General features: G+C 36.8%; 1 long non-coding RNA gene across 2 annotated transcripts in view; it reads right to left on the bottom strand.

Annotated features, from left to right (window-relative positions):
- Positions 1-2,307: 2,307 nt before the first annotated feature.
- Positions 2,308-27,112, bottom strand: part of LOC147917358 (uncharacterized) — a 53,860-nt gene continuing 29,055 nt past the window's right edge. Inside the window, exons 2-5 of one of the 2 annotated variants that reach the window (XR_015552041.1) lie at positions 25,838-25,907; positions 22,980-23,053; positions 12,404-12,460; positions 2,308-2,803 (exon numbers count right to left, since the gene is read on the bottom strand). This is a non-coding gene — a long non-coding RNA (uncharacterized LOC147917358). The remainder of the gene's footprint in view (positions 2,804-12,403; positions 12,461-22,979; positions 23,054-25,837; positions 25,908-27,112) is intronic. The other variant, XR_015552042.1, reaches the window with a different exon arrangement.

The raw sequence follows: 27,112 nt of genomic DNA on the forward strand, positions 1-27,112 counted from the left end.
CCTGGAAGAGAGAGTGAAAAATGGTCCATAAAGTTTCTATTAACTTCAAAAGCAGCAACATCTGCTCCAATCCACAAAGCCTCAGGGTCTACTGTGGAGGAAGAGTGCCCTCGGCAAGCTAAGAATCCAGCCAGCAGTCAAGTCCACAGTCTTTCTAGTTTGCCATTAAAACATTGAAGGAGGAGAGCATCATTTCCAGCAAACATTTGAAGTCTTATAAAGGAAGAGGCGAACTCAGTGTTATGCTTTAGACTGACTGAGGAGACTTGGCAGTGTAGCCGCCTGAGCCAAGTGCTGCCAGATGTGTTTATTTCACAAATGTTATTCCTGTTTCTCCTCTTCCTCCTTTTTTTTTTTTTTGGCCTCCCATCACAAATATTTGCATAATTCAATGTAGGAGTTTGTATCCTATAACTCTTTAGGGCTGTTTGCTGATAGAGTGACTATAAAAAAAACAAAACCTTTTCCAAACAATGCTGTGGTTTTCTTAGTTACGTAAGTTTTCCTCCCCAAATTCAGGGGAATTCCAGACCATTTTGCAATTAGTTAAGGATTATATTTCCTTATTTTTATTAATTTTATGTAAAGTGGGATTTATCAGTGGAGCATTCATTGACACTGACTTCAATTTATTCTGATGAAACTGACTGACGTCTGTGTGTGCTGTTCATCAGTCATAATTTAAACCATTCTTAATTGCATTAAATGTAAATTAAGACATTCAATTTCAGCCATTATTTTTCATAAAACACTGTGAACTGAGTTTTAGTGGGTCATGAGATCTTACATTCAAGATAAATAGGGTAAATTCAAAACTTACCATTGATGTTCATATTTCACCCTTTGTCAACTATTTCTTTTGTTGCTTACTAGATTGGAACAATTAATTTGCTCTCTGAAGAGATGGATGGCTAAGGAAGATGTAGCTGAAGTTTGTAACGAATGATTTTATCATTTTTAGAGCTTGCTTATGTTTTAAATATGTCATTTTTAAAAATGCTTAACTATTTATCTAAACCAAATGATAATTTGAATTGAAAGTGCCAAACTAAGTTCTCTGATTTGGAACTTATACCTTTAAATCCTTGGATTTTAAGAATCTGAGGTTACATTTTCTTTAAAAAATGGCTTAGCTATGCTTATATAAAATTTCAGTACTATGGATTAGACATAGTAATGTAAAATTAGCAACATCTGCAATATATTACGTACTGTATAACATAATACAGTAAAGTATAACCTCCCCCCTGCTCCCTTCTTGATAAGTGTTGCTTTTTCCAAGTAATTTATTCTGGTTTCATTTGTAAGCAACTGTCCCCAATGCCTGCAATTCTCCCCATTGGATGAGAACAATCATCTTTTAGTCACATAATGATTAGAGTGACAATGATAATCATTAATAGTAAATAATAATAGGCATTTGTATGATATCTTTTCATGAGAAGATACATAAATCCATGGTTAATATTCACCCCTAAAGAAACATTCAAATAGTGTAGGCTGTGATGGAGAGCCTTAGAGAAATTAGGCCTAAGTGAAAATCACGCTGTTAGCAAGTATTAATTTTCAACAGAATAAAGTATCAAATAGTTGTGGCTGAGAGATTGGATTTGGCTAGGTTCCTATTACTTATTTTTATCTAGGGAGATACAGGAACACTTTCGTGGGTGGAGTTTTTGTTTCATTTGTTTTGTTTGTTTTTTTATATCTTTGTCTCTACCTGCGTGACTGCACACTGGATTATTCTGAGAGAGAAAAGAAGTTCCCACGATCTTCTGGATCTGCCCATATGCTGAGGCTCTATTGTACTATGCAATCCCTCTAGAATATGTAGAATTATTTAAGAGAACATTCTGCCGCTTACCCTGGTCAATGGTGAAAGGTTTCCTTCATAACAAACTAGCTAGAACTTTGCCATGTCATTATACCCCTTTGATTTCCAAATAAAAGTTGGTCAACAAAGAGAAGGAGACTGTCACACTTGCCTTAGTCACTCATGTAGTAAAATTTTATATGACTATTATATACGACATTTACATTCCCATGTCAGTTCAACTGATGGAGAATGAAGTGTTGCAATAAGTCTGGAGATGGGTAGTGATGCAATCATCCTACCAGTTTCTTGCTATTAATATATGTCTCTTATTCATTTTTAAAGATAGCATAAATGAGAGTACTGAATATAAATGGCTTTTGTAAGTCATTCAGGTCAGTGAAGCATGTCATTGTTTGCAACCTGAGTTCCATGAGAGCCCTGGCTGGTTGATAGGCACACCATATATTTTTCTCATAAATGAAAAACACAAACAATATTCACAGTATTTAATGAATATTATAAAATAATACAATATGAGTTTCCATAGAAAAAACTAGTTGCATGTACTTAATAGTGTGACCTTAGTGTGTCATCTTTAGAATATATAAAGCCCATACAGAAAGGCATTGTATAATTTATTTCTCCAGATGTAATGTTAACAAACATTTTATTATGATTTATTTTTTGGCTCTTTGAAAGATGAAGTAAGTTCTTTAGTATTAGCATTGCTAATGATTTTAATGAGGCATTAAAATGTTGCAGTATTGTAGGAACATTTTTCTTTTTTTTAGCATTATTTCATTAATATTTCACAGGAATTTTAATGTTAAATTGATGAAAGAACCTGAGAGCGTAATCCACAACATGTCAAAGTGCTTGACTAGTGGGAGAGACCCAGAGAAAGGCAGGGCACAGCAGGACTGTGGGGAGGTCTGATGAGATGCTCCTGCACTGGGAACACTCCATGACATTACAGTCTTGTTGTTGCTGAAATGAAGACAAAACAATTTTATTTACTTGCTCAGGGTTTTTCTGCACAGTCTACAGAAATCTAGCACATATAACACACTGTTTGTAGTCTCAGATTAGGCATGGGGAAGCCAAACACACGAAAAGGAGCTTTTCTAGGAGAGGACCCTCTGTTGATTGACATCTGTGTTAGAGTAACCTTCCTTGTTGAATGTTTACAGTTTAAATCTTTTCTGCCTTATACTATTTAATCTTTTCTAGCATTTTCATGGCAACTGAGAGTATGCAGAGTGCTTTCACAGGGATTGTATTGTTTAATCCTCACAAAGACCCTTGTGAACTATGGGAACATCAGGGGAATTCATCTTCTCCCCCAAATCATAGTACCCGTGCAAGGACTTGCTATTTGGATAACTCACACTTACCACAAAGTAACCACTCTGCAAAGTACGTGGACCAGAGGAAACAGGGATAAGAGGTTTTGTCTGCAGCTTGCAGAGTTCTCATGTAAGTCCATAATTCCGGGAAGAAAGACTAGCTTTATTTCAGGCATTTGAGAAGGTTTAAACAGCGGGTGAACCAAGGACTGAGCAACCTTTGCAGCTGTACAGTGGAAATCCTGGCACAAGGGGAACTGTTCTTGAATAAATTCTCCAATGTCACAGGCAAAAATAGACCTTGTCATGGTTGGGCCTCAGCAGCTACTTGTTCTGCTTGGATCAGAGCACGGCAGAATCTATTCTGGCTGGACAGTGTCACTGTCTTGTACATTTCATTATCTATAAGCCTGATCCTGCCCTTAAGCAGGCCTCAAGGCTACACCTTAAACCCCCATATACCCAGTAAGCCAACACTTCTATCACCTCTGGCATTAGAGGAAGTATGTATTGGATCTTTAACATGGTCTCTAAGTCAGCATAGCTGATCTAGACTCAACTCACCTGGGGGTTGTGGGACCAGAGGGAAAACAAAGCTTGCTTATGGAACCAACTGCAGGGATATCCAACTCTTTTTTCGTGCCCTAGGCAGTGATTTTCAAAGTGTAGTCCACGGGCCCTCCCTACCTGAATCACTGAGGTGGGGGTAGGGGTGAGGAGGGTGGGGTAGGAGGTGCATAAAGGGAGAGGGAGGGGTACTTATTAAAATGCAGATTTTTGAGCCCAAACCTATTGAGTCAAACTCTCCGGAGGGAAATTTTGGAAATCTTTTTTTAAAACAAGATTCTTAGGTGATTCAGAAGAGCAGTAGTTCCTAATCTTGAATTTTCTTTTTTTTGTGAGGAAGATCAGCCCTGAGGAGGATGCCAATCCTCCTCTTTTTTTTTTTTTGACTTGATGAGGAAGGTTGGTGCTGAGCTAACATCCATGCCCATCTTCCTCCACTTTATATGGGATGCCGCCACAGCATGGCTTTGACAAGGGGTGCGTTGGTGCACGCCCGGGATCCGAACCTGCGAACCCCAGGTGCTGAAGCGGAGCGCGCACACTTAACCGCTTGCGCCACCAGGCCAGCCCCATCTAATCTTGAATTTTTGATAGCTGGTTTAGAGAACCTGTATCACATTTACTTCAGTACGTAATTAGTCTGTAAAGATGCCACTTATAAGTGATTAAAAATAGTTCCACTCACGAAACATTTGTACTACTGCTTGGAATGAGGGGTTTGCACTGACTCTAACGTCACCATGTGTATGGGTCAAGGGGCACTGTGAGAAGGAAAAGTAATGGTCCTGTTTCCACCCCAGCATCAGCCAGCCATCTTGCAAATGCGTGGATGGTAGTTGGTCATAGAGGACAAGAAGGAGGCATGAATCTCTTTCTTTCTGGTTGCTCAATAACACCTACCCAAGAACCCTAGAAGGTGTACAGAAATAACTAAAAGCTGAAATGCAAGCCAGTCAGTTATGCTGTTTGTTAGCCAATACAAAAGCTTCACTGAGGAGGAGGTGGCTTAATATCTTGACTAAAATTAAATTTTGGTGTTATCTGTGGATTTCAATTATTCATGCTATTCTAAAACTTTAAAGCATGAAAAATCTAGAGCTGCTTATTACCTGTTCTAGTAGAGCCACCAATAAGTATGTGGAAGCCAATATTGGTGCAAATAGAGCAGTGGACTCTGTCTCTCTACCTCATTTGTTTAAAGCATTTTAATAGGGCTCAAATTTTCAAAGTGTCTGGCCCAAGATATGAAATCTGGTTCATGTACTACCATATTGGACTCTCCTCTGAATGTTGGAATTTGTTTTTTTCCCATTGACATAAGCTGAGAGAAGTGTCTTATTCCATCACATGGAGTGCCATTTAACTCTGGTGACTTCTGGTGCCCCTCAGATCATGCTGACTGTCAGGAAAACCAGACCCCCAGGCCTAAACATGTGCACAGACTTTGATTGCAGTCAATTCACATACCCTGAGGTATAGCAGGTCTGTGTGTCAGAAGAAGTATACAACATATAAACAGGATAGAAAACAAGTCACTTATTACCCTGACATAAACAAATTTTGATGTCTGCTCTACTTTCAAAAACATATTCTTTTAGTCCCTATGTCCTTCCCCCGGCCACTGCCAACTAAACACACACACGCTCACACACACAACCCCAATTCACTGAATTAACAAATCCCTTCCTTAAAAAACATGGCAGCAAAGGCTCAGAAATACTGGAAAGGAAACCCTCTAATGAAATATGTGTCTTGGCCTGCTTTAATGCCCTTCAATATGAACCGTTTGGTTCAGGGGGAATTTGTATTTGCATCTTTTTTGTCATAGTATTTTGTTAGGTACTCATCACTGCAGCTAATTATATACATTTAGAGTCATCTAAAGAGTTATGTAGTATCAACATAGAGATCCAAGGAGACCTAAAGAACATACAGGAAAGTGACTAGAGAACAGGTGCCTTTAAATAAACAAATACATAAAGATTAATAAATAGAAAAATATCTTCTTAATACCAGGTGAATGAGCTAGACAGCCACTAAAGCCCCTTCTGGTGCTAATGTTCTATGATTCTGTGGTGCTTTGGTTAAGAGCATAAGCTTTGGAAAGACTGCCAATGTTTGAGTGCCAACTCTTCCGCTTGTGAACTGTGTAAACCTGGTAAGTTATTTAACCTCTCTGTGTTTATTTCCTCATCTAAAACTGAGTTTTATGTCAAAACCCTCATGGGGTTGTTGTGAGAATTTAATGAGTTAATACATATGTCTATTAGGTAGTAAGTATTCAATGAAGTTTTATTAATTACAATAATCTATTGAGCATCTATTATGTGCCTTGAGATATTTGAAGAGAAACGTGAAAAAAATGTTTGACATAGTTCTTTTCTTCATGACATTTACAATCTATCCTTGGAGAGATTTATAAAAATATAATTCAAGAAAAATTATAAAACAGCGTGGTACTGATATAAATCACAACAGGAGACAGAGGAAGGAGAAAGTATAGAGGAGTGCTATGACCAGAGGATACTTGATGAGGAGGTCAGATGGAGTTCATCTTTGAAGGATGGGTAGGGTTTAGGTTGGTGGGAGAATGGGGAAGGAATGGTTTTAAGTAATGAACCAAGGAAATTGAGATGGAGATAAGATTGAGGCGACTGTAGTTGTCAGACTAAGAATTCTGTCAAAAAGTTGGGTGGGGCTAGATTATGGAGCCTTGGAAATTGGCAGTGGAATTTCAGCTTAATGTGTCTGCCAGTAGAAAACCATTAGAAAATTCTTAAACACGCATGTGCCATGATGAAACTGATATTCAGATACACCTTGTCTATTGAAATTGGAGAGACTAGAGGCATGGACTCAATTGTAATAGTGGTTCCAAATCTAGTTGTGCATGAGAATCAACTGGAGAGCTCTAGCCTCCAAAGATTCTGATTCAGTGAGCCTGGGGGTGGCCGGAGAATCTCTCTTTGCAAGGTTCCTTCAGAGTATTGTAACCTGCATCCAAAATTTGAGAAGCACTGAGCTAGGAGGTTATTGCGTCGCTCTAGGCATGAGGCCCTGGACTGGAGTCATGGCAGCGAGACTGGAAAGGACAATTCAGATTTGAATGATGTCTTAAAGAAAAAAAGAAATTGGTGATAGATTGACTATAGAGGATTAAAAAAGAGAAAAAAGTTCAAAATGGCCTCTAAGTTTCCACTCTGACGGAAGAAAGGTAGTTTGAAGGAAGGCATGCTGAGATAAGTTGTGATCCAGTTGAGTCTGAGTCGATGGCAGTTCATTGAAGGGGGCATATCCTGGAGGCAGGTGGAACTTGAGGACTGGCGCACAAGTCAAAGGTCAGGACTGGAGACACAGATTTTTGTCACTGGCATAGAGTTGGTGGTTGAAGCCATTAGAGTGAACATGCTCATCGGGGGCGTGTGTGTAGAGAGAGGAGAGATGAGTGCTAAGAGGAGAACCTTGGTGTGATACCTATCCACTGGAGGATACAGCAGTAAGAGGATTTCAGCCAGCAAAGGAGACAAGTTAGGTATTTACAAGTGAGATGACTGAACTAGAGGCTTTCGAAAGTAGTAAAAGTGGTGACAAAACTATGTAGATCATCTGAATGGTGTCCATGAAGTCTTTTTTTTTTTTTTTTTTTGTGAGGAACATCAGCCCTGAGCTAACATCCGTGCTAATCCTCCTCTTTTTGCTGAGGAAGACCGGCTCTGAGCTAATATCTATTGCCAATCCTCCTCCTTTTTTTTCCCCAAAGCCCAGTAGATAGTTGTATGTCATAGTTGCACATCCTTCTAGTTGCTGTATGTGGGACGTGGCCTCAGCATGGCCGGAGAAGCAGTGCGTCGGTGTGCGCCTGGGATCCGAACCCTGGGCCGCCAGTAGCGGAGCGCATGCACTCAACCGCTAAGCCACCGGGCCGGCCCCTCCATGAAGTCTTAATAGGCTATTCTACATGTGGAATGTGAATTTATTGTGAAAGATTGCAATTTGATGATTAAACTATTATATCAGTTGTCCAGTGGTTCAAATGCAAAGATTTGAAGTGGCAGACTTGTGAAAGGACATTAGGATCTGGTAGGTCTCTTTTAGGAGATGAATAAAGTTCCCAAAGGGAGAAAGTGGGAAGGAGAAAAGATCACTTACTCTGTAGTAGGTGCTGTCTTTGCACTTTACATGTACTAACTTATTTATCTTTACAGTTGCCCTAAAAGATAGGTGTTATTATGCATATTTTATAGATGAGAACAGATAGGCACACACTGCTTAAGTAACTCACCCAATGAAACATAATTAGAAAGAGTAATTGGAATTCTAATCAAGATTTCCGTATTCCAAAATATGTGTTCTTTCATATAGTTTATCAAAAAGTTTCAACTGCATTGTCTTGAATGGCAGAAGAGAATGAATTCACATTCAGGGGGATCAGAAGCAGTCTACCGAAAGTGGGAATTTTTTGAATTCTTATGTTTTAAAAATTCATGTAAATTTTGTGTTCCATTCCTTACTTTATTTGTGTTTATTTTAATGTAAAAATAATGTTTTAAATTACTTAATCTTCCCGTCCAATAGGATGTACCATGTTTTTCTAGTGGCTTCAGGTATTTCTTGGCACACTGCCTGGAACCTCCTGTGGTTGCACAGCACTATATCCTAATTAGCTTTTAGTACCTGGTGCATAGTAGGCACTCAATAAAGAGCTGGTGAATTAATGTACCAAAGTGTCTTGAAAGGTAGCTGAATGTATTGAGAAAGCAGTTTCTCATGGGATGGTTTCAAAGACTTGTCAGACGTTGATGAAGTTTATATCCTGTGAATTACTATGTGGTCAGGTGAGGGAATCTAAGGCTATTATACTTAGAAAGGATCTGAATATTATGTGTAGGGGAGCATTGGTTTGGTGAGCTGGGCTTATAGAGCTGTCTTAGAATAAGGTCTAACATGTGGTTTTGCTGATGGGAGGCAGAGTCAGAGAGAAATCAAACACTCCAAAGTGAGATTTCTGAATGTTAGAGGGGGCTATTCACCTGTATGTGGTGATTGAAAGAAGTGGAGATTTAGGAAATCAGCCAGGCATTAATGTTAATGATAAAATCTGATAGCTTTGAAGTTTCATCAAACTGGAGACCGCTACGGTGTTGTAGTCATATATTTATCATTCATTTGGCAAACATGTATTGAGCACTTATAATGTGTCAAGCACAGGGCCACCTTAGGTAAGGTGATGGTTATAAAGATAAAACAGATGTGGTACTTGCCCTTAAGGAGCTTATAGTCTATTGCAGGAAATGAGTGAATATCTGTCATAAAGGTAAAGAGCAATGATAACAGCAAGAAATGCACAGGTCAAATCTCAGGAAGAAGTTCAAGGAAGGAGAGATTACTTCTTGGGAGAATCGGGAATTGCTCCTGGAGGAGATAGCATTTGAGCTGAGTCTTGAAGGATGAATAGGATTTGGTCCCCTATAGATGTACTACTAATATGTTTACTAGCCTCTTGGCATGAATTTCTCTTGCCTAAGCCAGAGCAAGTAACATATCTCTTTAGAAGGCAAAATTCACCTGTGTTGTTTTTTTTTACTGTACATCTGGAACACCCTTCAGTGGTCAGGACGCCTTGGAAATGATACATAGGCCAAGATGTTATATTTTGTTTCTAAATTTACCTCTTTCTATAATATTTATCATACATTTTGTGTTTTCTTAGAAGGAAAAAATTTGGACATATGCAATTTTCTGTTGAAGACATCATTAAGTAGCAGAATTTATTAACAACTATAGTTGAACCAAAGGACGCATCAACTGATTGTTAGTTCCTTGCCACCAAATGAAGATATATTATCAGTATTTGTGTTAAATATTCCATTTTAACAGTGCAGATACATATTCATTAGCAAGCAGAATAACCTTAGAGTTGGCACTTTGCAAATGCTTGCTATTTTCATGAAGTCTGAGCAGGTTTTAAAACTTTGCATTACCTCCTGCATGTAATCTCAGAGTCTGTCATTCACATGTAGAAAACTCAGCTCTCTATTTAGCCCGTGGTTGGTGAGAGATAGACATTTACAGGGCCCCTCTGCCCTTGAGCTGTTCCATTAGTGCATGGAAAGCACCTTGCAGCCTGTGACAAGCGCAGCAGATCGGCACTAAATCAAAAATCAGTGCCAGCCAGGGATCTAAGCCACCATGAAGGTCACAGCCATCAACAGCATGCCATCTCAATCCAAACAAAACACATTGGATACAGGGGGATTTTCACAACTCACAATAGGTGACAAACACTTCATGTTAGAGTAATCCATAGCAGGGAAGCTGGGAACTGACCTTTTAAGTACTTTTGAGTATTTAATCAAACTTTGAAAAAGCTGGAGGTAATTTTTGGTAATTTACATTTAAAAACAAAACCTAACAAAATAAAACCTCCACAGCATGGTGTTACTGTAATCAGGATTTTTATGAAAAGATTCTTTTTTGTTTTTGGTATTCATGTGTGCTTTTAAGAAACAAAATCGTCAGAAACCTTATATAAAATAGTTTTTATTTGCTTTTTTGAAGTATGTGCCATTGATCCATTATGAAATGAACAATTTGTGCTTTAAACTACCTAGTTTTGCATATTCTGAGGGTTTATAATTAGCATTTAAGTTAAATAGGAAATATTGGGACTCGTCTGACAGTAGTGCAGCTTTACCTTGAGCAGCCAGTTCAAGTGAATTTGGTGAGTTTGAGTCTATGTATTAATAGAATTTCTGTACTGTCCAGTGAAGGTTTTGAATAATGTAAATGTTATTTAAATGTTATGGGCCAAATTCCTTTTTCACTTCTAACTCAAAAAAAGAAAAATCCAGGAGGAAAAATTGTATCAAAATTAAATTATAAATTCTCTACCTACTTGATGAGTTTTCTTTTATGGAGAGAATTAATTGCCTAGGTTAATAAGAAGAATTGGATAGCTAAGCAAACTAAGCCAGATTTTGCTAAATTAACTTGGAAAATGCCTGTGCTTTACAAAATGAAAAGCTTATATGCAAAAATTATTTTCATAATGGAACTAGCATAGTAATATGATCTGATTGAATTATATCCCACTGCTATGGAGGTGGGGTGAGGCAAAAGCTTAGTTCTACCTTTGATGAAATAACTGACAAGGGGCTAATATAAGAGATATATACATTATTCTCATCAAAATTAGCTTTTGTGAACAATTTTCAACAAAGCAATGGATACAAAGAGCAGAGAAAAAATGAAATACTACTCTTTACAGGCTAATCAGGTTCCAGACCAAGACTATTTTGAGAATATGCCATTTCAGAAACAAATTCTTGGACCTAACTTTGTCTGTCATTGAGTGAATTCATGGTTAATTTACACTAGCTGGTGAAGTTTCATGAAACTAAAATCAAAGCAGTCCAGCAGGAGTGTATGTAATGGAAGAATGCCATCTGCTGGTGAACCCTATCAAAACCGTATTTAATTAGGAAAACCTGAGGACACAAGCTCTGCAGACAAAGAAGATTCAAAGTTCGTGAAAGCATTTTCTTTCTTCAGAAAAATCTGCTCTCATTAAGCTGATGTATACCTTTGATATACATTATTCATTTTAAATTAACTTGATTACTAATTTCATGGAATCACTAGTCAGGAAAGCCTTGAAAGGAAATGGGCGCAAAGGGCTTTTTTTTTTTCCTTTTTGCCAATTTACAAAGTTTTGTATGCATCATTCATCAGTAGTCAGCCAGTGAGTCTGTTCTATTTAAAAGCTCTGGCTTTTCACTTAATGCATCCCATCTGTTTCTGAAATAAATTGCAATAATCCGTGTTTAATTTTAATCAATGTATTACTAAATATGCAAATTACATTAAAAGCCATGGTTTGAAAAAGCTTTCATTTGTAAATATGGTAGCTTAAAACAGGAAGCATATCTAAAAGCCATTTAGCTACAGTAGCCTAACTCTAACACTGTAGCTGATTTATAAAGCAGATCGCAAGTTGATCTTTCTCCCACAAGGGGATATGTAAAACTGTTGCATATCAGATTTTGTTAACATCTGATGGGCTAGTGCTAACAGTGTAAGAGACTCATACTTCAGCAACCATGTCTTTTACATTTAAATTAAGGTAATCTTATTCCATTCTACATCTTTCTAATTTTTTTTATACAACCTAACATATGAATTTGCGTGATTGGTTTATGAATCACAGTTAAAGCAATTTGAGCAAGCCTTTCAATCAATCTTAAATTTTTAGTGTCTAATTTACTTGTGATTTGCATAATTAATTGTGGAAGGGGTCCTTTGGGAGTCTCTCTCTTTCTCCCCTTTTCCTTTCCTACTAGTGTCTCATTCACTGACTAGACAGAAGGGGAATGATACTGGAGTTCTTTCAGGCCTGCTGGATGACTGTTAGGAATCCAGAAATTATGTGTTACATTGCTCTGTCCGATCTGGGTGGACGAAGGGCTAAATTCTGATAATTAAGTCCGTTATCTTCAAAACAGTCCATTAACATGACTGTCACTGAATTGTGTATGTAATTTACCAAGCAATTACCTTAAAGGAGAATTTTGGAATTCTTTCCTGTATACAGGTCATGAGTGTATGGGAATATATATAATCATGTTCATATACTGAATTCTGTCATTTACTAATTGTACCAGTTTGGTAACATTACCTAGAGTGTAGTCCAATCAGTGGTAGGCTGGAGCAAAGTTTCAGGAATTTTCCCAGCCTATTGTTAAACACAGTCATTATTAAAAAAAAAAAGTTACATAAATTTACATTAAAATAAATTATCCTAAAAACAAAAGTAATAAATGCTCAAACATCACTTCCTAATTATTGTGCTACATTTTATTGTTATCTGTGCTTTTGAGGTTATTTGCATCTCTCTATCATAGCTGTATGGTGAAAATACTAGATAATGATGTGCGTTTCTTCCCAACTCCACTTTTATCGACATCGAATTGGTAGCTTGAAATTGGCCATGGTGCGAGTATGCATACCACAGAAATTGGCAAATGCTACAAATCAAGACTTTTCCTTCTGTATAGCTGCTTGTTAACCATTTACCAGCACACCACTATCTTGAATTATAGCACATATACAGCAACTCAATACATGTTCTCTTTTATTTATTCTTGGGCTCTTCTAGGAGAGTAACAACAGTTCTCATAGACCCTTTTACAAAAGGCAAAATATATATTTGACTCCCTATAGAACCGTAGCCCTAATTTCTCGTTAAACTTTAAAAATTAAGTTTTGCTTCTTAGTGTAGTAGATAATTTGGAAAATACAGATAAATATTTTTTCAGTGACCTCATTAGTTTGAAAGGAGGAAAGTCATCACATATTCATAACGTACTAAGCAGTTTGTGTCTTGCATATTAGTTTACCAGGCAATTTATTGCTGAGTTTAAGGGGCTGCCATGCAAACCTGAGATTAGAATGTGTTAGAAAACTAGTTTGTGGAATAAACTCACTGCAATAGTATGAATAGTAGAATCATGCCAAGGACCATCTTCGTTAGAAACAAACTTATTTCTCTATGAGGAAGATTTATTAATCATACCTCAGGATGCTTAAAAATCAGTGTAAACAAATTAAAAACCTCAGCTTGTGATCCAAGGTTATTTTCAAATTGGAAGTGACCTCAGCCCGTCCGAAGAGGGCTAGTCATGTAAAAATAAGTAGGGCGCAGTCCTCTGGGGAGCACAGCGCAGGTCAGCGAGGCTCTTGTGGTGAATGGGCCAATCTGTTCTGCTTCCATAGGCCCTTTGTGTAGCCAGACTCCTTGGGAAAGGTGGGCTGTCTGCTGTTGCCTAGCACTTATGTACGAATTTTCTAGTTTCAATTTCCTTATTTCTTTTCTGTTTTTCTTAGTTTTATGCTCACTGATAAGAAATAACTCATAATCCACTAAAAATGTAACCAGGTAAATTTTCCTCTCCTCAACAAAAAGAATTCAAGATCTATGATTTTCTCTTCATAAAAAGTTTAAGTTAAATATTAATTAAAAATATGTTAAAGTTTGAAGAATAAAATTTTGATGATTACCTATATTCCTACTCCTATTTTTTTTTTTTTTTTTTTTTTTGGTGAGGAAGATCAGCCCTGAGCTAACATCTGCCAATCCTCCTCTTTTTGCTGAGGAAGACTGGGCCTGGGCTAACATCCGTGCCCATCTTCCTCCACTTTATATGGGGTGCTGCCACAGCATGGCTTGACAAGGTGTGCGTGGGTGCGTGCCCAGGATCTGAACCCGCGAACCCCAGGCCGCTGCAGCTGAGCGCGCCACTTAACCACTTGCGCTACTGGGCCGGCGCCCCCTATTTTTTTTTTTTTTTTTTTAAAGAATATTTGAGGGCCGGCCCCGTGGCTTAGTGGTTAAGTGAGCGCGCTCCACTGCTGGCGACCCGGGTTCGGATCCCGGGCTCGCACCGACGCACTGCTTCTCCGGCCATGCTGAGGCCGCGTCCCACATACAGCAACTAGAAGGATGTGCAGCTATGACACACAACTATCTACTGGGGCTTTGGGGGGAAAAAATAAATAAATAAAATCTTTAAAAAAAAAAAAAAGAATATTTGAAGCACCCTGTGTGCCCATCCTTTCCTCCTCTCCTTAGAGGTAGCCATTATTCTGACTTGGAATTTTTATTTGCTTGCTTTTACTCTAGTTTTTAATATATTTTTTCTTCTAAACAGTATGTCGATTAATTCTGCATGCTTTTGGTCTTTATATAGAGAATTATACTGTTTATATTCTTTTGTGACTTGATTGCTTCTACCATAGGTCATTACTTTTCACTGTCATGTAGTACTCCATTGTACAAATACGCCACAATTTATTCCTTCTACTGTTGGTAAACATTTGGGCTATTTTTTCTATTATGAATAGTGCCACTATACTATGAATATTCTTATACTTATATATGTGTTTTGGTGCATATGTGGAGGAGTTTCTTTAGGTACATGCCTAGGAGTAGAATTCCATGCCTCCAACTCTACTGGGTAATGCCAAACTGTTGTCCAAAGTGGTTATGCTAATTTATACCACCACCAGCAGTACATGTGTTCTAGTATTAACACTGAATATTGTCTGAATTTTAAATTTGTGCAAACTTGACAAATGTGAAATGTTCTCTTATTGTGAGCATGTTTCATCTTTTTATACTTTTGGTTACTTGTGCTTCTTTGTGAAATGCTTGTTCAAGTTTTCTGTCTTTTTCTATTGGGTTGTATGTCTTTTTCTTATTGATTTATATAGTTCTTTATATATTTTGGATACAACTTTTTGGCCACTTAGAGGATATTACAAATAACTTCTCCCAGTGTGTGGTTTATCTATTTACTCTTTTTATAATACCTTTTGATAAACAGAAGTTCTTAACTCTTCCCTACTGTGCGCAATGTCACTTCTGTCAAAAATCAAGTCTGTTTCTAAGCTATTTTATTCTGATTATTTTTTCTATTTGTGTGCCCATACCACTGTCTTAATTGGTCTAGCTTTATAATATACCATCTGATATCTGGTAAGAAAAATCTCATTTTGTTTTTCTTCCTTAAAAGTATTTAGGCTATTCTTAGTCCTTTTAATATAAATTTTAAATCTCAAGTATTAATAACCTCAACAGCTTTTTCATGGTCTGCATCCTGAATTCATACTACAAAGGTGGTCTGAAAAACCTCAAGCCAAGAATTCAAAATGGTCCCAGACATACAAAAGAAGCAAATATAAATCCTCTCTGGAGTAACGTACCTTCAAGGCAGGCTTCCAAGAATTCCCACTATTCTAATAAATATCAACTCACGGTCATCAAAATTCACAAAACACACTAGAAAACAAGGCACTATGAGTAAGAACTGGTAGAAATAACAGACAACAGAATTGAATGTATGAAAACTTTAGATATTAGAATATCAATCACGAATATAAAATAAATATTTTAATGTCTTTAGTAAAATAGAAATATGAGTAAAAAACAAGAGAAAATAAATTATGACTAAACATTTGAAGAAGAACCAAATATATAATAATTGAAATTTAAAACTGCTTCCACCAAGAAATCTTGTTAGAATTTAGATTGGAATAGCACTGAATCTTTACATCTTTATGAACTTAAAATCTTCCAATCCATAAGTATAAGATATATCTCTATTTAGTAGTTCTTTAATCTCAACAAAATTTTATAATTTCTCCATGAGGATCTTACACATTGTTAGAGTTATTTCTAGGCACGTTATGTTTTTTGATGCTGTTGTAATTAATGTCTTTTTTTTTTTTTTAAAGATAATTATAGATTCACATGCAGTTGTAAGAAGCAATACAGAAAGATCCCTTGAACACTTCACCCAGTTTCCACCAATGGAAACCTTTTGTAAAACTGTAGTATAATATTACAACCAAGAAATTAATGTGAGCCACTGATTTTATTCAGATTTCCCCAGTTTTAATTGTACTCATATGTGTGTGTGTTAAGTTTGATACAGTTTTATCACCTGTGTAGGATCCCTCCTGTTGCCGTTTGTAACTACACCACCTTCCTTCCTCCCCTCCCCTTCTATCATCTAGTAATCACTAATCTCTCCTCTATTTCTAAAGTTTTGTCATTTCAAAATTTTTAAGTAAATAGAATCATACAGTTTATAATCTTTTCGGGATTGTTTTTTTTCACTCAGCATAATTCCCTAGAGACTCATCCAAGCTGTGTGTATCAACAGTCTGTTCATTTTGATTGCTTAGTAGTATTCCATGGTATGTGTATACCACAATTTCTTTAACTATTCACCTGTTGATTCCAGTTTTTTAGCAATTACAAATAAAGCTGCTATAAACATTCATGTTCAGGTTTTGTGTGAAAATAATGTTCATTTCTCTGGCATAAATGCCCAGGAGTGCAGTTGGTGGGTTGTATGATAGTTGCATGTTTTTTTAAAAAACTGTCAAACTGTTTTTTAGAATGGTTGTACCATTTCACATTCCACTAGTAATGCATGAGTCAGCCAGTTTCTCTGCATCCTTGCAGCATTTGGTGTTATTTTTTATGTTAGTATTCTTTTATTTTAGTATTATTTAGTATTATTTTGGTATTTTGATATTTTAGTATTATTTAGTATTATTTTGGCATTTTGATATTTTAGTATTATTTAGTTTTACTTTGGTATTTTTTATTTTAGTCATTTTACTATGTATATAGTAATATCTCATTTTGGTTTTAATTTAAATTTCCCTAATGATTAATGATGCTGAACATCTTTCATGTGCTCATTTTTCATCTGTATATCCTCTTCAGTAAAATGTCTTCTTGTCTTTTGCTTATTTTTTAATTGGATTACTTTGTTTTTTGCTATTGAGTTTTGAGATTGCTTTATGTATTCTAGATACTAGTCTTTTGTTAGATATGTGGTTTGCAAATATTTTCTCCTAGTCTGTAGTTTGGCTTTTCATCCTCTTTACATGGGCTTTCACAGAGCTAGAGTTTTTAATTTTGATGAGGTTCAGTTTATCAGTTTTTCCTTTTATGAACTGTGTATTTGGTGTCAAGTCTGAGAACTATTGGCTCAGCCCCAGACCCTGATAAATTTCTCCCTGTGTTTTTCTGAAATTTTTATAGATTTACATTTTATGTGTAAGTCTGTGATCTATTTTGAACTGATTTTTATATAAAGTGTGAAGTTTAGGTTTAGGTCCCTTTTCTCTCTCCCCCCATTTTTTTTTTTTTTTTTGGCCTATGGATGTGCAATTGTTCTGGCATAATTTATTGAAAAGGCTATCCTTCCTCCACTGAATTGGTTTTGCACCTTTGTCAAAAGTCAGGATAGCATATTTGTGGGTCTATTTCTGGGTCTTCTGTTCTGTTTCATTGCTTTATGTGTCTGTCCCTCTGCCCACACCACACTGTCTTGATTACTATAGCTATATAGTAGGACTTAGTATAGACTAATTTTTCTCACTTCTTCATTGCTGTTCTTTGACAAGATTCTTTTAGCTATTCTAGGGCCTGTGCCTTTCCATATAGATTTTAGAATAATCTTGTCTATGAAAAAAATCTTGCTAGTATTTTGATAGGAATTGCATTCAACTATAGACCAATTTAAGGGGGATTGACATCTTTAGTATAATAATTCTTCCACTTGATTAACACAATATATCTCTCCATTTATTTAAGTTTTCTTTGACTTTTTAAAATCAGCATTTTGTAAATTTTAGCATATAGATCCTGTACATGTTAAGTGTATACATAAGTATTTCATTTTCCTTGGAGTGATTATAAATTGTATTGTTTTTTTTTTTTAATAATTTTATTTATTTATTTTTCCCCCAAAGCCCCAGTAGATAGTTGTATGTCATAGCTGCACATCCTTCTAGTTGCTGTATGTGGGACGTGGCCTCAGCACGGCCAGAGAAGTGGTGTGTCAGTGCGCGCCCAGGGTCCAAACCCGGGCCGCCAGCAGCAGAGCGCGAGCACTTAACCGCTAAGCCACGGAGCCAGCCCCAGTATTGTGTTTTTAATTTCAGTTTTGGCATGTTCATTGTTAGGATAATTGACTCTTGTGTGTCCTTTTATATTTATTTAAATTACTGATATATTTAGATTTACTTTAACAATTTTATTTAGTGATTTCTATTTGTCCTACCTTTTCTGTGTTTCTTGTCCTCCTCTGAATCAATTGCATATTTTTTTCTCTTTCAACTTCTCCCCTATTAGGAAATTTTATGCTCTATTATTTTTATTTTGGTAGCCATTCTAGAATTAGCTTTTGAATTCTAACTTATCAAGATCTAATATGAATTAATATTTTTACCCCCCTTCTTAAACATATAAAATCTTTAGAACATTTTCACTGTTATCACACCACTCCTGGCTTACATGCTTTGACTTATATGCTATTGTTGTCATGTATTATAATTTTATCTTTTTTGTTTAGCTCCACAAAACATTACTGCTATTTTATATGAATCAGTGTTTGTTTAAATTTAATTACATATCTACCATTTTCTTTGCATGCAAGATCTTTCACTTGAGATTACTTTCCTTCTCTCTAAAGTATATACTTTTGAATGTAACTTGATCTTCTGTCATTCTGATTATATGCATGTTAGACTTTTTCACTCTGTGCTCCATGTCTCTTGACTTTTCTTTTTATATTTTCTATTTCCTTGTCTAGATATGTAGATATGTGATTCTGCTGCATTCTAGATGAATTACTGAAATCTAACTTTCAGTTCACTAATTCTCCCTTTAGCTCTTCTTAATCTGTTGTAGAACTTATTCATTGAGTTTTAAATTTCAATTATTATATATTTGGTTCTTCTTCAAATGTTTAGTCATAATTTATTTTCTCTTGGTTTTTACTCATATTTCTATTTTACTAAAGACGTTAAAATATTTATTTTATATTCGTGATTGATATTCTAATATCTAAAGTTTTCATACATTCAATTCTGTTGTCTGTTATTTCTACCAGTTCTTACTCATAGTGCCTTGTTTTCTAGTGTGTTTTGTGAATTTTGATGACCGTGAGTTGATATTTATTAGAATAGTGGGAATTCTTGGAAGCCTGCCTTGAAGGTACGTTACTCCAGAGAGGATTTATATTTGCTTCTTTTGTATGTCTGGGACCACTTCGAATTCTTGGCTTGAGGTTTTTCAGATCACCTTTGTAGTATGAATTCAGGATGCAGACCATGAAAAAGCTGTTGAGGTTATTAATACTTGAGATTTTTTTTTTTTTTTTTGCACTCTCCATGTATTCTACACTAAGGTCAGGCAACTTTCCCTGCGTTTCTCTTTGTGGGCTTGAGGAAAGGGGACTAGGATTATTTTTAGTATACCTTTACACAGAATGTGTAGCAATTATGGTCTCATCTTTACTGGAGGAATCCCTTATTATGCTTTATAACTAGAGCACGCCTTGGTCTTTTTCTCCTGTCTCTTAACTCCTGGGAGGCTGTGGAAATCTAAGCTCAAGATCACTTACTTAGGTATATACTCTCAAGAGAAGGGTAGATTTCAGTGCTACATTTACTTCTCTGGATTCCCATATTCACTTAGTTTTTGACTTCTGAATATTCTTTAATATCTTGCCATGCCATTGATGCCTTTAAAAAAGAAATTTTAATACTTTATCTAGCATTTTAATATTTTCATTAGCAGGTCATGCAGGTAGCCCACTTTACTTCTATAAATGGAAGTTTAGTTTTCTTTTGAAGGTAGTTAAAGTGAATGTTATAGTCATCCTTAATAGTATTCTCAATGACTTAAAATCATTTCTGTACATAAGATAGATACTTTGGTTCACAATTAACGAAGGATATATAACTAAATAAATAATCTATCTCATATAGATATTGAGTGCGGGAGGAATCTCTTCTAATGATATATTCACAAAAGTAAATGTTAAACCAAATGGGAACATTTGTACTGTTATAGCTTCTTTTCCATTTTGCACAACTTTTTGTCATGATCTATGAGATATTCCTTGCAACAATACTGTGGAGTTGCTATTTTTATTATATTATCAGGGTACTGTAAGTTAAAGCTGGTCATGACTGAGGGTAGTGATAGCTGCATTCTATTCCATTGACTTGATATATTATTTTTCTTCACTTTTCGCTTGTTAGCATTAAGGTTGTTTCCTTGTTTTGTTTTTTTTTGTATAAATACTACGGTCATAAACTTTGTTGATAAGAGTTTTTGCTCACTTTTTTTCTTATAAGAACATTGTTATAAATAAGATTTCTGGGTAATAGAGTATTACCTTTATACTCTATATACTCTATATACCTTTATACTCTTAATAACTTTAGTTATTAAAAGTCTCATTTAGGTGTGTAGGCCTGAGATACTGCATTCTGAAGTTTACTGTCATTAGAGTTAGAGAGTCCCCAGAAGCTTTGTGAAGACTGTGGTCGTGTGGTGACCTCAGGGTCTTTGCTCAGGGAGGTGGGGAAAGGTTCCAGGGCTTTGGGTCCTCTTGCACCTGCCAATTTGCAACAAGAGTTTTTCCTTTTCCTTGTCAAACTGTTTCCTTCATTAGTTGAAGCTCATAGGTCTTAAATGTGAAACAGGTTTATACAACTTGATTGTAGTGTAGTAGTTTGAATTTAGATACAAAACCGTGTTTGAAATGTGAGAATGTCGTGAGCTCTTAGCCGTATGCTTATGAAGGACCGTTGGATTGCTTGGGCTGGGCAGCATGGCCTCTAAATGTCTGGCCACTCTTGAAAAGTTGCAAGAGTTGAGATTTAAAAATTGAAATTCTTTGACTGTTTCCCAGAGGCAGCTTGAGGCAATAAGACCAGTTGGGGATCTTGCTGCTGCTGCTACTGCCCCTGCTGAGATATGTCCATGGAATTACCAAAGCAAGACTCATTCCCTGGGGTACCGCCAGCTGCTAGAGTGACACCCACCCCATGCCACCCCTTTTACAGTGTATGGAGGAGTCTGTCAGGAGTGATGAGACACCATGACCATCTCCCTCTGAGCAGGGTATCTTCCTTTTCCTCCTCACTGGGTTGAGGGAGGCTAGGAGAGAGTCTTAAAGATTGCTTCTGTTTTACCTCTGTTTTATCTTGTGAATCTGAGTTCTCTGTGTGAAGGCCTAGTTATGTAGAGGTAAAAGAACCTACTCTTGTTTGCCCTCCTGGGAGGAGAAAATTAATCTTAATCAGACTATCATAAATTTTCTTTTCGGGGATGGGGGAGGATTAGGTACCATTTTAAAGTCCTGACGGCCAAGCTATCAGGAAATCTCATTAGATTCAAACTGCATTTATGAGGACATCCTTCTATCCTGAACATTATCATTGTTATTATTGCTGCTATTATTACATTGGTGGGGTTTTTTTTTGTTTTTGTTTTTTGGCTGTTACTGTGTACAAAGAACTATGCTAATTTTAGACCAACTCTTTGAAGTAAGTACTTCATTTTACAGGAAACTGAGGTTTAGAGAGATTAAGTGATTTACCTGATGCAGCAGAGCCAGGGTTCAAACCCATGTTTACTCTTAGCCAGTTCTGTGTACTGTATTGCCTCTCTACCAATATTAGAAAATAATCCATCTAAAACCTTGCTATTCAAAGTGCAGCCCACAAACCAGCAGCAGAGGCATCACCTGGTTGCTTACTAGAAAGGCAAAACCAGCTGCCCCCACCCCCCGACCTATTGAGTCATAATCTGCATTTTAACAAGATGCTCAGTAGATTCTTAGGCACATTACAGTTTGGGAAGCACTACTCTAAAACAGATCATTAACGAGGCAGATTAGCTTGATCAGGTAAGACATTCCAGAGGTCCGACATGAACTGATGTTTGTTGAAGGGTAATTCCAACTTTTGTCTGCAGATGGTGTGTGGTAATACTGAAAAACACTTCTGAGAAAAAGTAAGCAAACAGAAACCTCCCCAGTTTTCCAGTCATTACCTGATTGGCCAATGTAATTATCCTGATCTCATTACGGGACACATAGTAGATGTTCAATATAAATACTTTAAAATTTTTTTAAAACTCAATTTCTTAGCATGGCATACAAGCCTTCCCATCTGACTTCAATATACATTTTTAGTCCTAATCCCACTACATATTTCCATCTTTCTATTCTCCAGTCACATTTAAATAATCCCTCATTCACTTATTCATCCATATAACAGATATTTGTTGAGCCTCTACACTTACCAGGCATTGTGGGAGAAGTGTGTATTGACTATATTTTCTTGTTCTCTATATTCTTGGTGGTCTGGCATTTCGGACCTTGAAGAGTCCTGAAACTCTTGAAAACTTTTGAGGAGTTTATGCCTCCCAGGGCTAGCTAAATCTTAGAGATAGCAAGCAGCATCCCTGTGAGCATGCTTTTGATACACAAAACCACCAATCCAGAGCCCACTATCAGCATCTGCTTTGTCAAACTCACGCACACCAAGTGTATATATCCCCTTGCTCTAAATCATCCCAGGACCAGGTACTAGACAACTAAGGACCATCCTTCTAGCCAGAGCCCACTGAAATTATTCAGACTCTCCAATCCTAAACTTAGCGTCTGTACCCTGTCTCGCCCTTTCCTTCTCAGGAAAACTCCAATTAAGGCTCTGGGCCATGCTCTTCCCCCTTCCCCTCTGCCTCCTGACCCCAGCTTTGGTGCTTTCCTATGTGGCCCTGTGCCATGCTGTGCCTCCTGTTTCTAGGGATCTGTGAGTATAAATTTCTTCCTCAATGACAATCATGTCTGTGTCTTCGTGTCTTACCATACCTGATTCAAGCAAGTCCCTGGTACATTTTTAGAACACAGTGGTTAACCGTGGTTGCTCTCATGGAACCTACATTCTAGAGGGGGAAGACAGAAAAAAACAGATGTAGGTAAGGCTAGTTGCTATTCACTTCGTCTGCACCAAAATATCTGTACTGATTATTACAGTCAGCATTCGTTTTGATTGGTCAATGTCCATATCATACCAGGTGTTAAAGATTTTGAATAGTACCTCTATTAGGCAAACCCTAATCCCATTTTTCTTAGAACATCTAAGTTTCTGTAGAGAGTAAGAGATGAAGCAGGAACTAAAACCTTAGTCTTAAGGCTTAAATTCCAATGTTTTTTCTCTTTTAAAATATAATTCTGAACTACTTAACTCTTAAGCCCTTTGGACTTTGTTCATTATGCCTTTTTCTTCCCTTCTCTGACTTAAGAAGTCTTATTTCTAGCTTAAGTGCCACGTCTTCCACTGAGACTTCGCTGGTATCCCTAGGTAAATTTCATTACTTTTTCTTTTACACTGTATATGCATCTCTTAGAGTCTTTATTTCATTTTGCTTCATTTATATATGTGTCTCTTTTATTACCTTCTAAGCTCTTCGAGGTCAAGGAAGATATTTATATTGTTATCCTCAGTACCTAGCACAGTACTGCGCACACACACAGTAAGATCTCAGTAAATGCTGAAATGAAATGACTGATTAATCATCAGGAGACACGTGGAAGGGTTTGCTCCTTGGAATCTAAGTCCTAAATATAATTTTCCTTACAGACCAGCATAAATTTGTACGCATACATAGTAAATGAGGATATTTGCATTGGGCCAACAAAATAGAGCAGCATTCTTTAGTATATTCCAAGGAATGGGAAACTGATTAGACCAATCACCTTCAGCTTTCTCTGGCTCAGACTTTGATGTTCCAGCTTCACTGTGATAGTCAAATCCTTGGATAAAATTTTAGATTGTGGAGTTATTCATCCTTATAAGGGTAGATAAAAGAAAAGAAATTTACTGGCCCATTTCTCAGTAGAACGAAGCTGGTCTTATGTGAGGTGGGCAGGCAAATCCTAGCAAGTGGGCTTCATTTATTCTCATTTTCATGATTTAAACTTCTGCTGTTGAGCCCATAACATAATACCCTAATCCATGAGCAGAGACAATGTGGGCTTGTCATCTGGCGGCTACTCATTGATATTGGTGACTGGTAAAGACTAGACAAATGAGTAAAGACAGTTCTTGTGAGTCCAGGATAAACGCTTGGCCAGCTGTTCCTTTTCCTTATGGAGTTGAACACTCTAGTATTTTTGTGGTTCACGTAACCACTGGGGGAACTACTTAACTGGTGGGATGAAGCAGAAAATAAAGTCTTTGTTATTAGCCTTCCCGGCTAGTCATCCCTACCTCTCTCTGCCTACATGGAGGTGTTTGTGCACAATACAGACATAACTGAGATCAAAGCAAGCATGATGCAATAGCTTTCCAGGAGAGAGCTTTGTTGTTACCTTGGGGTCTGACATTAGTTTTGACATTCTAAATCTCAGTGTTTATGGGAAACATCAATAATAATAACCACCCTTTGCATGGGTACAGCACCCTTATCCCCAGGCGCTGGGTGTTTCACAAGCACGAACAGTGCTGGGTAGAAGGGTAAGATGGAGTGGGAGAATCTGGCCCCAGACAATTAAGAGCTAAAATTCTTCTCTACAGCGAGCATGGAACATAAGAGGGACAATTTAGGATAGGAAGTGAAGGACATTGGGTCCAGCTGTGACTGTAAGGGGAATTTAGCAAGACAGTAATGACCTGACTCAGAGTTTGTCCAGCTAAAATTAACCATGACTCTTAAAAACCCACAAAACTCAGAAATCACTGGATTCATGAATATCTCTGGTATTTGCCCATAACAGTTAAAGTGCTAGATAAAGTTTAATCATAACTACTGGCTTCACAAACTCATCTACTATAATTTCAAAACTATTTTGTCTTAATTTGTGCACATTTTATAAACACAGTTAAACATTCCTTTTTGTCTGGGGAGTAAAGATATTAAAAACACCACCATCACCATCACCACCAACACACATCATTTACTGTTTTTAGACTTTGGACCCTGAGGGTTGGACCTATGCCTTACTTCATGTCGGTGGTATCCCTGACTCCTAGACTATGCCTTTCTTAAATGCTTAATAAATGTTTGCTTTAATTGTAATTTTGTAGGTGCTTTATTAAAAGCTTTTTCATAGTCTCTGCTCAGTTACCTTTGGTTTTCAATTTTTTTTGCCCATGTAAAACCTTTTTCTACATATAATGGTATAGATGCAAATTTGTTCTAGAATGTTTCTGGAATTTTATGTTTTAAACATAATTTTTATACAAGACCTATGTAAATTTAAAGATTCTGATCCACAAAGAATATTCTACTAGTTTATGAGATGATTTTTAAAAAAGCAAGGAATACTATTATTTAATTTTAAAAGAGATAATGAGTTTTTAAAGATTTTATTTCAATTTGTATTCTGGGAATACAATCTTTAGATTCGTCTGGAATGGTTGAAATTTTCTCCAGAAATGTAACACTATATTTTGCATGTTAATATTCATATAATAGCTGTAACAGTAGTATGCTTTTCAAAATCACACATGGATGATCTTTGTAGAGCTTATTTCTTTGATGCAGTTTAACAGCTCCACAAAATGCTTCTGTAGGTTTTGCAAAGGAAGATGTGGTGCTGGTGAGAACAGCTCTTTAATATTTTGGAAAGCACAAGCAGAATATAAGGAAGTAGCTACTGCAAAGGAAACCATAAGAAATAAATCTGGTAGGATTTAAAGACGTGGAAGGGGTCCCCACACTGACCTGAAGGTTCTGTAGATTAGTAACAATAACAATATTCATACATTGCCCAATTCTTGTTTCTTCTTTGGACCTTAGGAATAGAGGGTTGAGTTAATTATATTCTTCTGTTCATAGCATGCTACCGTTATCATCCATTCAAGGCTCCTCTTATTTTATTTTATCCTTTTTATCTCTCCATCCTCTCACTCCATTCCCATTTCCTTAATGTATTTGATATATGTATGTATGTAGGTACATAGGTATATATGAATGTACTTGAATAAGTATGAATCTTTAAAAAAGTTATGTTGTATATATGTGTTTTACATTTACATAAAGGGCATAGATATAATTTTGTTACTTTTTTTCCACTCAACACTATTTAAAAAAAATCAATCCAAGTGACTCTGTGCTCCTTTTAGTTCATTGCTTCTGACTGCTGCCTAACTTTCCTTCATATGAATCCATCAGATTTGACTTACTAGTTCCTCTTCTGAACTCCTAGGTTGCCTCCAGCTGCACACTACCAAAAAAATGTTGCAAAGAACAACCTTGTGCCTGTGAGTGAATTTCTCTGGGGTAGATAGCCAGAAGTGAGATTGCTGGGTGATAGGGAGTAACCTACTGAAGTTCATTGGCAATACTTAGCTCTTCAGAATGATTACACTGGTTTATACTCTTACCAGCAATGCATGAGGGATCCCATTTCCTGATATCCTTGCCATCATGTATGCACTTTATTTTTTTTAACTTTTTAGAATTGTAGTACATACAGGATATGTAGTACATACAGGAAAGTGCATAACATAAGTGTACACCTTAATCAATTTAAAACTTAAAAATTTAGACATCCAGGTAAAGAAATAGAACATTGCTAGCATCCCCTAATCCCCTGAATGCCCCTTTCCAATCATAATCTCCTCCTTTCTCCCAAGCATCATCACTGTCCTCATTTTTATGGAATCACTTCCTTTATTTTTTTTTACCTTTACCACCCAAGTATTCATTCTTTTTTTTTTTTTTTTTTGTGAAGAAGATCAGCCCTGAGCTAACATCCATGCCAATGCCAATCCTCCTCTTTTTGCTGAGGAAGACTGGCCCTGGGCTAACATCTGTGCCTATCTTCCTCCACTTTATATGGGATGCCGCCACAGCATGGCTTGACAAGCAGTGCCTCTGTGCGTGCCCGGGATCTGAACCCCAGGCCGCCAGCAGCGGAGCGCACGCACTTAACTGCTACGCCACAGGGCCGGCCCCCCAAGTATTCGTTCTTATTCTCTATACAGTCATGCATCA

Source organism: Ceratotherium simum, chromosome 4, assembly GCF_057802395.1.
Source record: "Ceratotherium simum simum isolate JZ-2026a chromosome 4, ASM5780239v1, whole genome shotgun sequence".
Lineage (NCBI taxonomy): Eukaryota > Metazoa > Chordata > Mammalia > Perissodactyla > Rhinocerotidae > Ceratotherium > Ceratotherium simum.